At 54.2% G+C, this 12,321-nt stretch overlaps 1 pseudogene; it reads right to left on the reverse strand.

The window, feature by feature from the left end:
- Positions 1-4,460: 4,460 nt before the first annotated feature.
- LOC142726234 (complement C1q-like protein 2 pseudogene) lies at positions 4,461-5,200 on the reverse strand (annotated as a pseudogene).
- Positions 5,201-12,321: the final 7,121 nt, after the last annotated feature.

Raw genomic sequence — 12,321 nt, forward strand, 5'->3', positions numbered from 1 at the left:
TCCGCTACCAACCGTGACTGTCCGCTACCAACCGTGACTGTCCCCTACCAACCGTGACTGTCCGCTACCAACCGTGACTGTCCGCTACCAACCGTGACTGTCCGCTACCAACCGTGACTGTCCACTACCAACCGTGACTGTCCGCTACCAACCGTGACTGTCCGCTACCAACCGTGACTGTCCGCTACCAACCGTGACTGCCCGCTACCAACCGTGACTGCCCGCTACCAACCGTGACTGTCCGCTACCAACCGTGACTGTCCGCTACCAACCGTGACTGTCCGCTACCAACCCTGACTGTCCGCTACCAACCGTGACTGTCCGCTACCAACCGTGACTGTCCGCTACCAACCGTGACTGTCCGCTACCAACCGTGACTGTCCCCTACCAACCGTGACTGTCCCCTACCAACCGTGACTGTCCGCTACCAACCGTGACTGTCCGCTACCAACCGTGACTGTCCCCTACCAACCGTGACTGTCCGCTACCAACCGTGACTGTCCGCTACCAACCGTGACTGTCCGCTAGCAACCGTGACTGTCCGCTAGCAACCGTGACTGTCCGCTAGCAACCGTGACTGTCCGCTACCAACCGTGACTGTCCGCTACCAACCGTGACTGTCCGCTACCAACCGTGACTGTCCGCTACCAACCGTGACTGTCCGCTACCAACCGTGACTGTCCGCTACCAACCGTGACTGTCCGCTACCAACCCTGACTGTCCGCTACCAACCCTGACTGTCCGCTACCAACCCTGACTGTCCGCTACCGAACCATGACTGTCCACTACCAACCATGACTGTCCACTACCAACCATGACTGCCCGCTATTACACTAGGACTGTCCCCTGCGGCACCACTAAAACATGACCATCCACTACTGAACCGTGAGTGTCCCCTACCAACCGTGAGTGTCCGCTACCACCCGTGAGTGTCCGCTACCAACCGTGAACGTCCGCTACCAGCCGTGACTGTCCGCTATTACACTAGGACTGTCGGCACCACTGAAACATGACCGTCCACTACCGAACCATGACTGTCCACTACCAACCATGACTGTCCGCTATTACACTAGGACTGTCCACTGCGGCACCACTAAAACATGACCATCCACTACTGAACCGTGAGTGTCCGCTACCAACCGTGAGCGTCCGCTACCACCCGTGAGTGTCCGCTACCAACCGTGAACGTCCGCTACCAGCCGTGACTGTCCGCTATTACACTAGGACTGTCGGCACCACTGAAACATGACTGTCCACTACCGAACCATGACTGTCCACTACCAACCATGACTGTCCGCTATTACACTAGGACTGTCCACTGCGGCACCACTAAAACATGACCATCCACTACTGAACCGTGAGTGTCCGCTACCAACCGTGAGCGTCCGCTACCACCCGTGAGTGTCCGCTACCAACCTTGAACGTCCGCTACCAGCCGTGACTGTCCGCTATTACACTAGGACTGTCGGCACCACTGAAACATGACCGTCCACTACCGAACTATGACTGTCCACTACCAACCCTGACTGTCCACTACCGAACCATGACTGTCCACTACCAACCATGACTGTCCACTACCAACCATGACTGTCCACTACCAACCATGACTGCCCGCTATTACACTAGGACTGTCCACTGCGGCACCACTAAAACATGACCATTCACTACTGAACCGTGAGTGTCCGCTACCAACCGTGAGCATCCGCTACCACCCGTGAGTGTCCGCTACCACCCGTGAGTGTCCGCTACCAACCGTGAACGTCCGCTACCAGCCGTGAACGTCCGCTATTACACTAGGACTGTCGGCACCACTGAAACATGACTGTCCACTACCGAACCATGACTGTCCACTACCAACCATGACTGTCCACTACCAACCATGACTGCCCGCTATTACACTAGGACTGTCCACTGCGGCACCACTAAAACATGACCATTCACTACTGAACCGTGAGTGTCCGCTACCAACCGTGAGCGTCCGCTACCAACCGTGACTGTCCGCTACCAACCATGACTGTCCGCTACCAACCATGACTGCCCGCTATTACACTAGGACTGTCCACTGCGGCACCACTAAAACATGACCATTCACTACTGAACCGTGAGTGTCCGCTACCAACCGTGAGCGTCCGCTACCAACCGTGACTGTCCGCTATTACACTAGGACTGTCGGCACCACTGAAACATGACCGTCCACTACTGCTGAACCATGACTGTCCACTACTGCTGAACCATGACTGTCCACTACTGCTGAACCATGACTGTCCACTACTGCTGAACCATGACAGTCCACTACTACTGAACCAAGATTTCCCACTACTGAACCAAGATTTCCCACTGCTGAACCATGACCGTCCCCTGCTGAACCATGACCACCCACCGCTGAACCATGAACGTCCACCGCTGAACCATGAACGTCCACCGCTGAACCATGAACGTCCACCGCTGAACCATGAACGTCCACCGCTGAACCATGAACGTCCACCGCTGAACCATGAACGTCCACCGCTGAACCATGAACGTCCACCGCTGAACCATGAACGTCCACCGCTGAACCATGACTCTCTACTGCTGAACCATGAACGTCCACCGCTGAACCATGACTCTCTACTGCTGAACCATGACCGCCCACTGCTGAACCATGACTGTCCACTACTGAACCATGACTGTCCACTACTGAACCATGACTGGAATACTATATAATACCCCCAGTCATCCCAGACTCCCTAATACCCCCAGTCATCCCAAACTCCCTAATGCCCCAGTCATCCTAAAATACTATAATACCAGTCATCCCAGACTCCCTAATGCCCCAGTCATCCCAGAATACTATAATACCCCCAGTCACCCCAGACTCCTTAATACCCCAGTCACCCCAGAATACTATAATACCCCGTCATCCCAGACTCCCTAACACCCCAGTCAGACCAGAATAGGATAATACCCCAGTCATCCCGGACTCCCTAATACCACAGTCATCCCAGAATACTATAATACCCCTAGTCACCCCAGACTCCCTAAAACCCCCAGTCATCCCAAACTCCCTAATGCCCCAATCATCCTAGAATACTATAATACCCGTCATCCCAGACTCCCTAATGCCCCAGTCATCCCAGAATACTATAATACCCCCAGTCATCCCAGAATACTATAATACCCCATCATCCCAGACTCCCTAATACCCCAGTCATCCTAGAATACTATAATACCCCCAGTCATCCCAGAATACTATAATATCCCCAGTCATCCCAGAATACTATAATACCCCAGCATCCCAGACTCCCTAATACCCCAGTCAGGCCAGAATAGGATAATACTCCAGTCATCCCGGACTCCCTAATGCCCCAGTCATCCCGGACTCCCTAATGACCCAGTCATCCTAGAATACTATAATACCCCAGTCATCCCGGACTCTCTAATACCACAGTCATCCCGGACTCCCTAATGCCCCAGTCATCCTAGAATACTATAATACCCCCAGTCATCCCAGAATACTATAATACCCCAGTCATCCTAGACTCCCTAATACCCCCAGTCATCCCAGAATACTAGAATACCCCCAGTCATCCCGGACTCCCTAATACCCCAGCCATCCCAGATTCCCTAATACCCCAGTCATCCCAGACTCCCTAATACCCAAGTCAACCTAGAATACTATAATACCCCAGTCATCCCAGGTTCCCTAATACCAGTCATCCCAGACTCCCTAATACCCCCATTCAGACCAGAATAGGATAATACCCCAGTCATCCCGGACTCCCTAATGCCCCAGTCATCCTAGAATACTATAATACCCCCAGTCATCCCAGACTCCCTAATACCCCAGTCATTCCAGACTCCCTAATACCACACTCATCCCAGACTCCCTAATGCCCCAGTCATCCCGGAATACTATAATACCCCCAGTCGCCCCAAATAATCCTATCTCCCCGAGTCACTGCATTCCCCTTCTCCCCTCATTTATCCTAAACTCCCCTAAAACTTTCAGTCACTCCAAAGCCAACTGCCCACCCTAGTTCCCCCGCCTCACCAACTGTATGGACACCTGTACTACTCCCAGCTCTCCCTACTAGGTCCCTGCGGCTCCCCTTTTTTATCTATATTGTCAGCTTTGTGGCGACTTTTCCCAATTCTCACCTCCACCCCCGAGTTTTCACCCACCCCAATCTTATGCTAGAGTGTTTAGTGTGTTCTTCACCTGCTCCCCCGGATCCTCACCTGCTCCCCAGGTCCTCACCTGCTCCCCAGGTCCTCACCTGCTCCCCAGGTCCTCACCCGCTCCCCAGGTCCTCACCCGCACCCCCCGTTCCTCACCTGCTCCCCCCGTTCCTCACCTGCTCCCCCGGATCCTCACCCGCTCCCCAGGTCCTCACCCGCACCCCCCGTTCCTCACCCGCTCCTCACCCGCTCCCCCCGGTCCTCATCCGCTCCCCCCGTTCCTCACCCGCTCCCCCGGCTCCTCACCCGCTCCCCCCGGTCCTCACCCGCTCCCCCGGTTCCTCGCCTGCTCCCCAGCTCCTCACCTGCTCCCCCGTCTCCTCACCTGCTCCCCCGGTCCTCACCTGGCCGTTCTTGCACAGGTCCGCCCACATGCTGGTCCCGTCGCCCCCCCGCATCAGGATGTGGTAGGTGAAGTAGTAGATGCCCGGGACCTGACAGGTGAATTTGCCGCTGCTCGGGTCGTAGTGGTTCCCGACATTGGTCACGACATCATCGAACTTGAGCAGCTCGTATCCCTCGTGAGGACTCTTCAGCCCGACATAGAAGGCGATGCGGGGTCCGGGGAGAGAAGGAGACTCAGCAGAGCCCGCCACCCTGCCCGGTTCACCCCGCTCTCCCGGGGCCCCCGCTGTCCCGGTGGTCCCGGCTCTCCAGGTGGTCCACGTGGTCCCGGCTTTCCTGCTCTTCCTGGATCCCCTTTGGGCCCCTGGATAAAGGGCGGGGGGGCCCCGCTGAGGTCCTGCAGAGCTTCTCCCGGGGAAGTAGGTGGGTGTCCGGTGTACGGGTCACAGATCATGCGGCAGGTGCCCACCATCTCGTAGTGTCCGGCACCGGGCGGGGGCAGCGCCAGCAGCGGGATGACAGTGACAAGGAGGAGAAGCATGACCGCCCCGAGGACAAGCAGCACCACCCGCCGGCGGAGCAGCGAGTGAGGAGCGACAGCAGCGGAGGAGAAAGACGGAGAAGTGACCGCAGAGCCGGGGACCGGGGAGAGATGGAGGAGGAGGAGGAGGCGGAACAACCCCAGCACTCTGCTCACTGGGGGTCAATGTATACAGGGGGGCACATAGTATACAGGGGGGCATAGTATACAGGGGGGGACAGTATACAGGGGGGGACATAGTATACAGGGGGGACATAGTATACAGGGGGGCATAGTATACAGGGGGGGACAGTATACAGGGGGGGGACATAGTATACAGGGGGGCACATAGTATACAGGGGGGACATAGTATACAGGGGGGGATAGTATACAGGGGGGCACATAGTATACAGGGGGGCATAGTATACAGGAGGGGACAGTATACAGGGGGGCATAGTATACAGGGGGGGCATAGTATACAGGGGGGCACATAGTATACAGGGGGGCATAGTATACAGGAGGGGACAGTATACAGGGGGGGACATAGTATACAGGGGGGGCATAGTATACAGGGGGGGGCATAGTATACAGGGGGGGCATAGTATACAGGGGGGGACAGTATACAGGGGGGGACATAGTATACAGGGGGGATAGTATACAGGGGGGCACATAGTATACAGGGGGGCATAGTATACAGGGGGGGACATAGTATACAGGGGGGGATAGTATACAGGGGGGCACATAGTATACAGGGGGGCATAGTATACAGGGGGGGACAGTATACAGGGGGGACATAGTATACAGGGGGGGACATAGTATACAGGGGGGGACATAGTATACAGGGGGGCATAGTATACAGGGGGGGACAGTATACAGGGGGGACAGTATACAGGGGGGGGGGGACATAGTATACAGGGGGGGACAGTATACAGGGGGGGACATAGTATACAGGGGGGCATAGTATACAGGGGGGGCATAGTATACAGGGGGGGGGACATAGTATACAGGGGGGACATAGTATACAGGGGGGGACATAGTATACAGGGGGAGACATAGTATACAGGGGGGACATAGTATACAGGGGGGGATAGTATACAGGAGGGGACATAGTATACAGGGGGGGTCAATGTATCCAGGGGGGATAGTATACAGGGGGGCACATAGTATACAGGGGGGCATAGTATACAGGGGGGGACAGTATACAGGGGGGGACATAGTATACAGGGGGGGACATAGTATACGGGGGGGGACATAGTATACAGGGGGGGACATAGTATACAGGGGGGCATAGTATACAGGGGGGGACAGTATACAGGGGGGGGACATAGTATACAGGGGGGGACAGTATACAGGGGGGGACATAGTATACAGGGGGGGCATAGTATACAGGGGGGGGACATAGTATACAGGGGGGACATAGTATACAGGGGGGGACATAGTATACAGGGGGGGACATAGTATACAGGGGGGGACATAGTATACAGGGGGGGCATAGTATACAGGGGGGGCATAGTATACAGGGGGGGACATAGTATACAGGGGGGACATAGTATACAGGGGGGGACATAGTATACAGGGGGGGACATAGTATACAGGGGGGCATAGTATACAGGGGGGGACAGTATACAGGGGGGGGACATAGTATACAGGGGGGGACATAGTATACAGGGGGGGACAGTATACAGGGGGGACATAGTATACAGGGGGGGCATAGTATACAGGGGGGGGACATAGTATACAGGGGGGACATAGTATACAGGGGGGACATAGTATACAGGGGGGGCATAGTATACAGGGGGGGCATAGTATACGGGGGGGGCATAGTATACAGGGGGACATAGTATACAGGGGGGGGACATAGTATACAGGGGGGACATAGTATACAGGGGGAGACATAGTATACAGGGGGGGACATAGTATACAGGGGGGGACATAGTATACAGGGGGAACATTGTATACAGGGGGACATAGTATACAGGGGGGGGCATAGTATACAGGGGGGGATAGTATACAGGGGGGACATAGTATACAGGGGGGGCATAGTATACAGGGGGGGACATAGTATACAGGGGGGATAGTATACAGGGGGGGATAGTATACAGGGGGGGATAGTATACAGGGGGGACATAGTATACAGGGGGGGCATAGTATACAGGGGGGGACATAGTATACAGGGGGGGACATAGTATACAGGGGGGACATAGTATACAGGGGGAGACATAGTATACGGGGGGGGACATAATATACAGGGGGAACATTGTATACAGGGGGACATAGTATACAGGGGGGCATAGTATACAGGGGGGCATAGTATACAGGGGGGATAGTATACAGGGGGGACATAGTATACAGGGGGGGCATAGTATACAGGGGGGACATAGTATACAGGGGGGGATAGTATACAGGGGGGGACATAGTATACAGGGGGGGGACATAGTATACAGGGGGGACATAGTATACAGGGGGGGATAGTATACAGGTGGGGATAGTATACAGGGGGGACATAGTATACAGGGGGGGATAGTATACAGGGGGGACATAGTATACAGGGGGGACATAGTATACAGGGGGGACATAGTATACAGGGGGGGCATAGTATACAGGGGGGACATAGTATACAGGGGGGGATAGTATACAGGCGGGGACATAGTATACAGGGGGGGACATAGTATACAGGGGGGGACATAGTATACAGGGGGGACATAGTATACAGGGGGGGGCATAGTATACAGGGGGGGATAGTATACAGGGGGGGACATAGTATACAGGGGGGGCATAGTATACAGGGGGGGATAGTATACAGGGGGGATAGTATACAGGGGGGCATAGTATACAGGGGGGACATAGTATACAGGGGGGGACATAGTATACAGGGGGGAACATAGTATACAGGGGGGGATAGTATACAGGGGGGGCATAGTATACAGGGGGGACATAGTATACAGGGGGGAACATAGTATACAGGGGGGGCATAGTATACAGGGGTGATAGTATACAGGGGGGCATAGTATACAGGAGGGGCATAGTATACAGGGGGGCATAGTATACAGGGGGGACATAGTATACAGGGGGGACATAGTATACAGGGGGGGATAGTATACAGGGGGGCATAGTATACAGGGGGCATAGTATACAGGGGGGACATAGTATACAGGGGGGGACATAGTATACAGGGGGGGGCATAGTATACAGAGGGGGATAGTATACAGGAGGGGACATAGTATACAGGGGGGCATAGTATACAGGGGGGCATAGTATACAGGGGGGACATAGTATACAGGGGAGACATAGTATACAGGGGGGGACATAGTATACATGGGGGGACATAGTATACAGGGGGGGGGACATAGTATACAGGGGGGGATAGTATACAGGGGGGGCATAGTATACAGGGGGGGACATAGTATACAGGGGGATAGTATACAGGGGGGCATAGTATACAGGGGGGGATAGTATACAGGGGGGGCATAGTATACAGGGGGGACATAGTATACAGGGGGGGACATCGTATACAGGGGGGATAGTATACAGGTGGGATAGTATACAGGGGGGACATAGTATACAGGGGGGACATAGTATACAGGGGGGACATAGTATACAGGGGGTGGACATAGTATACAGGGGGGGGCATAGTATACAGGGGGGACATAGTATACAGGGGGGACATAGTATACAGGGGGGACATAGTATACAGGGGGGGACATAGTATACAGGGGGGACATAGTATACAGGGGGGGACATAGTATACATGGGGGACATAGTATACGGGGGGGCATAGTATACAGGGGGGCCATAGTATACAGGGGGGCATAGTATACAGGGGGGCATAGTATACAGGGGGGGACATAGTATACAGGGGGGCATAGTATACAGGGGGTGGACATAGTATACAGGGGGGCCATAGTATACAGGGGGGATAGTATACAGGGGGGGCATAGTATACAGGGGGGGCATAGTATACAGGGGGGGCATAGTATACAGGGGGGACATAGTATACAGGGGGACAAAGTATACAGAGGAGACATAGTATACAGGGGGGACATAGTATACAGGGGGGGACATAGTATATATGGGGGACATAGTATACAGGGGGGGCATAGTATACAGGGGGGGCATAGTATACAGGGGGGCATAGTATACAGGGGGGACATAGTATACAGGGGGGGACATAGTATACAGGGGGGCATAGTATACAGGGGGGGCATAGTATACAGGGGGGACATAGTATATAGGGGGGACATAGTATACAGGGGGACAAAGTATACAGAGGAGACATAGTATACAGGTGGGACATAGTATACAGGGGGGACATAGTATACAGGTGGGGGGGACATAGTATACACGGGGGACATAGTATACAGGGGGGATAGTATACAGGGGGGGCATAGTATACAGGGGGGACATAGTTTACAGGGGGGGACATAGTATACAGGGGGGGCATAGTATACAGGGGGGGATAGTATACAGGAGGGGACATAGTATACAGGGGGGGCATAGTATACAGGGGGGGCATAGTATACAGGGGGGACATAGTATACAGGGGAGACATAGTATACAGGGGGGACATAGTATACAGGGAGGGGACATAGTATACAGGGGAGACATAGTATACAGGGGGGGATAGTATACAAGGGGGGACATAGTATACAGGGGGGGCATAGTATACAGGGGGGGGCATAGTATACAGGGGGGCATAGTGTACAGGGGGCACATAGTTTACAGGGGGGGCATAGTATACAGGGGGGGACATAGTATACGGGGGGGGGCATAGTATACAGGGGGGGCATAGTATACAGGGGGGGCATAGTATACAGGGGGGGACATAGTATACAGGGGGGGATAGTATACAGGAGGGGACATAGTATACAGGAGGGACATAGTATACAGGGGGGACATAGTATACAGGGGGGACATAGTATACAGGGGGGCATAGTATACAGGGGGGGGACATAGTATACAGGGGGGGGACATAGTATACAGGGGGGACATAGTATACAGGGGGGGACATAGTATACAGGGGGGGACATAGTATACAGGGGGGGACATAGTATACAGGGGGGGCATAGTATACAGGGGGGACATAGTATACAGGGGGGGGACATAGTATACAGGGGGGACATAGTATACAGGGGGAGACATAGTATACAGGGGGGGACATAGTATACAGGGGGAACATTGTATACAGGGGGACATAGTATACAGGGGGGGCATAGTATACAGGGGGGATAGTATACAGGGGGGGACATAGTATACAGGGGGGGCATAGTATACAGGGGGGACATAGTATACAGGGGGATAGTATACAGGGGGGATAGTATACAGGGGGGGATAGTATACAGGGGGGACATAGTATACAGGGTGGGCATAGTATACAGGGGGGACATAGTATACAGGGGGAGACATAGTATACAGGGGGGACATAGTATACAGGGGGGGCATAGTATACAGGGGGGACATAGTATATAGGGGGGACATAGTATACAGGGGGACAAAGTATACAGAGGAGACATAGTATACAGGTGGGACATAGTATACAGGGGGGGACATAGTATACAGGTGGGGGGGACATAGTATACAGGGGGGACATAGTATACAGGGGGGATAGTATACAGGGGGGGCATAGTATACAGGGGGGACATAGTATACAGGGGGGGACATAGTATACAGGGGGGGCATAGTATACAGGGGGGGATAGTATACAGGAGGGGACATAGTATACAGGGGGGGCATAGTATACAGGGGGGGCATAGTATACAGGGGGGCACATAGTATACAGGGGGGACATAGTATACAGGGGGGGATAGTATACAGGGGGGCACATAGTATACAGGGGGGCATAGTATACAGGAGGGGACAGTATACAGGGGGGCATAGTATACAGGGGGGGCATAGTATACAGGGGGGCACATAGTATACAGGGGGGCATAGTATACAGGAGGGGACAGTATACAGGGGGGGACATAGTATACAGGGGGGGCATAGTATACAGGGGGGGCATAGTATACAGGGGGGGCATAGTATACAGGGGGGGACAGTATACAGGGGGGGACATAGTATACAGGGGGGATAGTATACAGGGGGGCACATAGTATACAGGGGGGCATAGTATACAGGGGGGGACATAGTATACAGGGGGGGATAGTATACAGGGGGGCACATAGTATACAGGGGGGCATAGTATACAGGGGGGGACAGTATACAGGGGGGACATAGTATACAGGGGGGGGACATAGTATACAGGGGGGACATAGTATACAGGGGGGCATAGTATACAGGGGGGGACAGTATACAGGGGGGGACATAGTATACAGGGGGACAGTATACAGGGGGGGGGGACATAGTATACAGGGGGGGACAGTATACAGGGGGGGACATAGTATACAGGGGGGCATAGTATACAGGGGGGGGGACATAGTATACAGGGGGGACATAGTATACAGGGGGGGACATAGTATACAGGGGGAGACATAGTATACAGGGGGGGACATAGTATACAGGGGGGGATAGTATACAGGAGGGGACATAGTATACAGGGGGGGTCAATGTATCCAGGGGGGATAGTATACAGGGGGGCACATAGTATACAGGGGGGCATAGTATACAGGGGGGGACAGTATACAGGGGGGGACATAGTATACAGGGGGGGACATAGTATACGGGGGGGGACATAGTATACAGGGGGGCATAGTATACAGGGGGGACAGTATACAGGGGGGGGACATAGTATACAGGGGGGGACAGTATACAGGGGGGGACATAGTATACAGGGGGGGCATAGTATACAGGGGGGGGACATAGTATACAGGGGGGACATAGTATACAGGGGGGGACATAGTATACAGGGGGGGACATAGTATACAGGGGGGGACATAGTATACAGGGGGGGCATAGTATACAGGGGGGGGCATAGTATACAGGGGGGACATAGTATACAGGGGGGACATAGTATACAGGGGGGGACATAGTATACAGGGGGGGACATAGTATACAGGGGGGCATAGTATACAGGGGGGGACAGTATACAGGGGGGGGACATAGTATACAGGGGGGGACATAGTATACAGGGGGGGACAGTATACAGGGGGGACATAGTATACAGGGGGGGCATAGTATACAGGGGGGGGACATAGTATACAGGGGGGACATAGTATACAGGGGGGGACATAGTATACAGGGGGGGACATAGTATACAGGGGGGGCATAGTATACAGGGGGGGGCATAGTATACGGGGGGGGGC

The sequence above is a fragment of the Rhinoderma darwinii genome, unplaced genomic scaffold (assembly GCF_050947455.1).
Source record: "Rhinoderma darwinii isolate aRhiDar2 unplaced genomic scaffold, aRhiDar2.hap1 Scaffold_614, whole genome shotgun sequence".
In the NCBI taxonomy this organism is placed as follows: domain Eukaryota; kingdom Metazoa; phylum Chordata; class Amphibia; order Anura; family Rhinodermatidae; genus Rhinoderma; species Rhinoderma darwinii.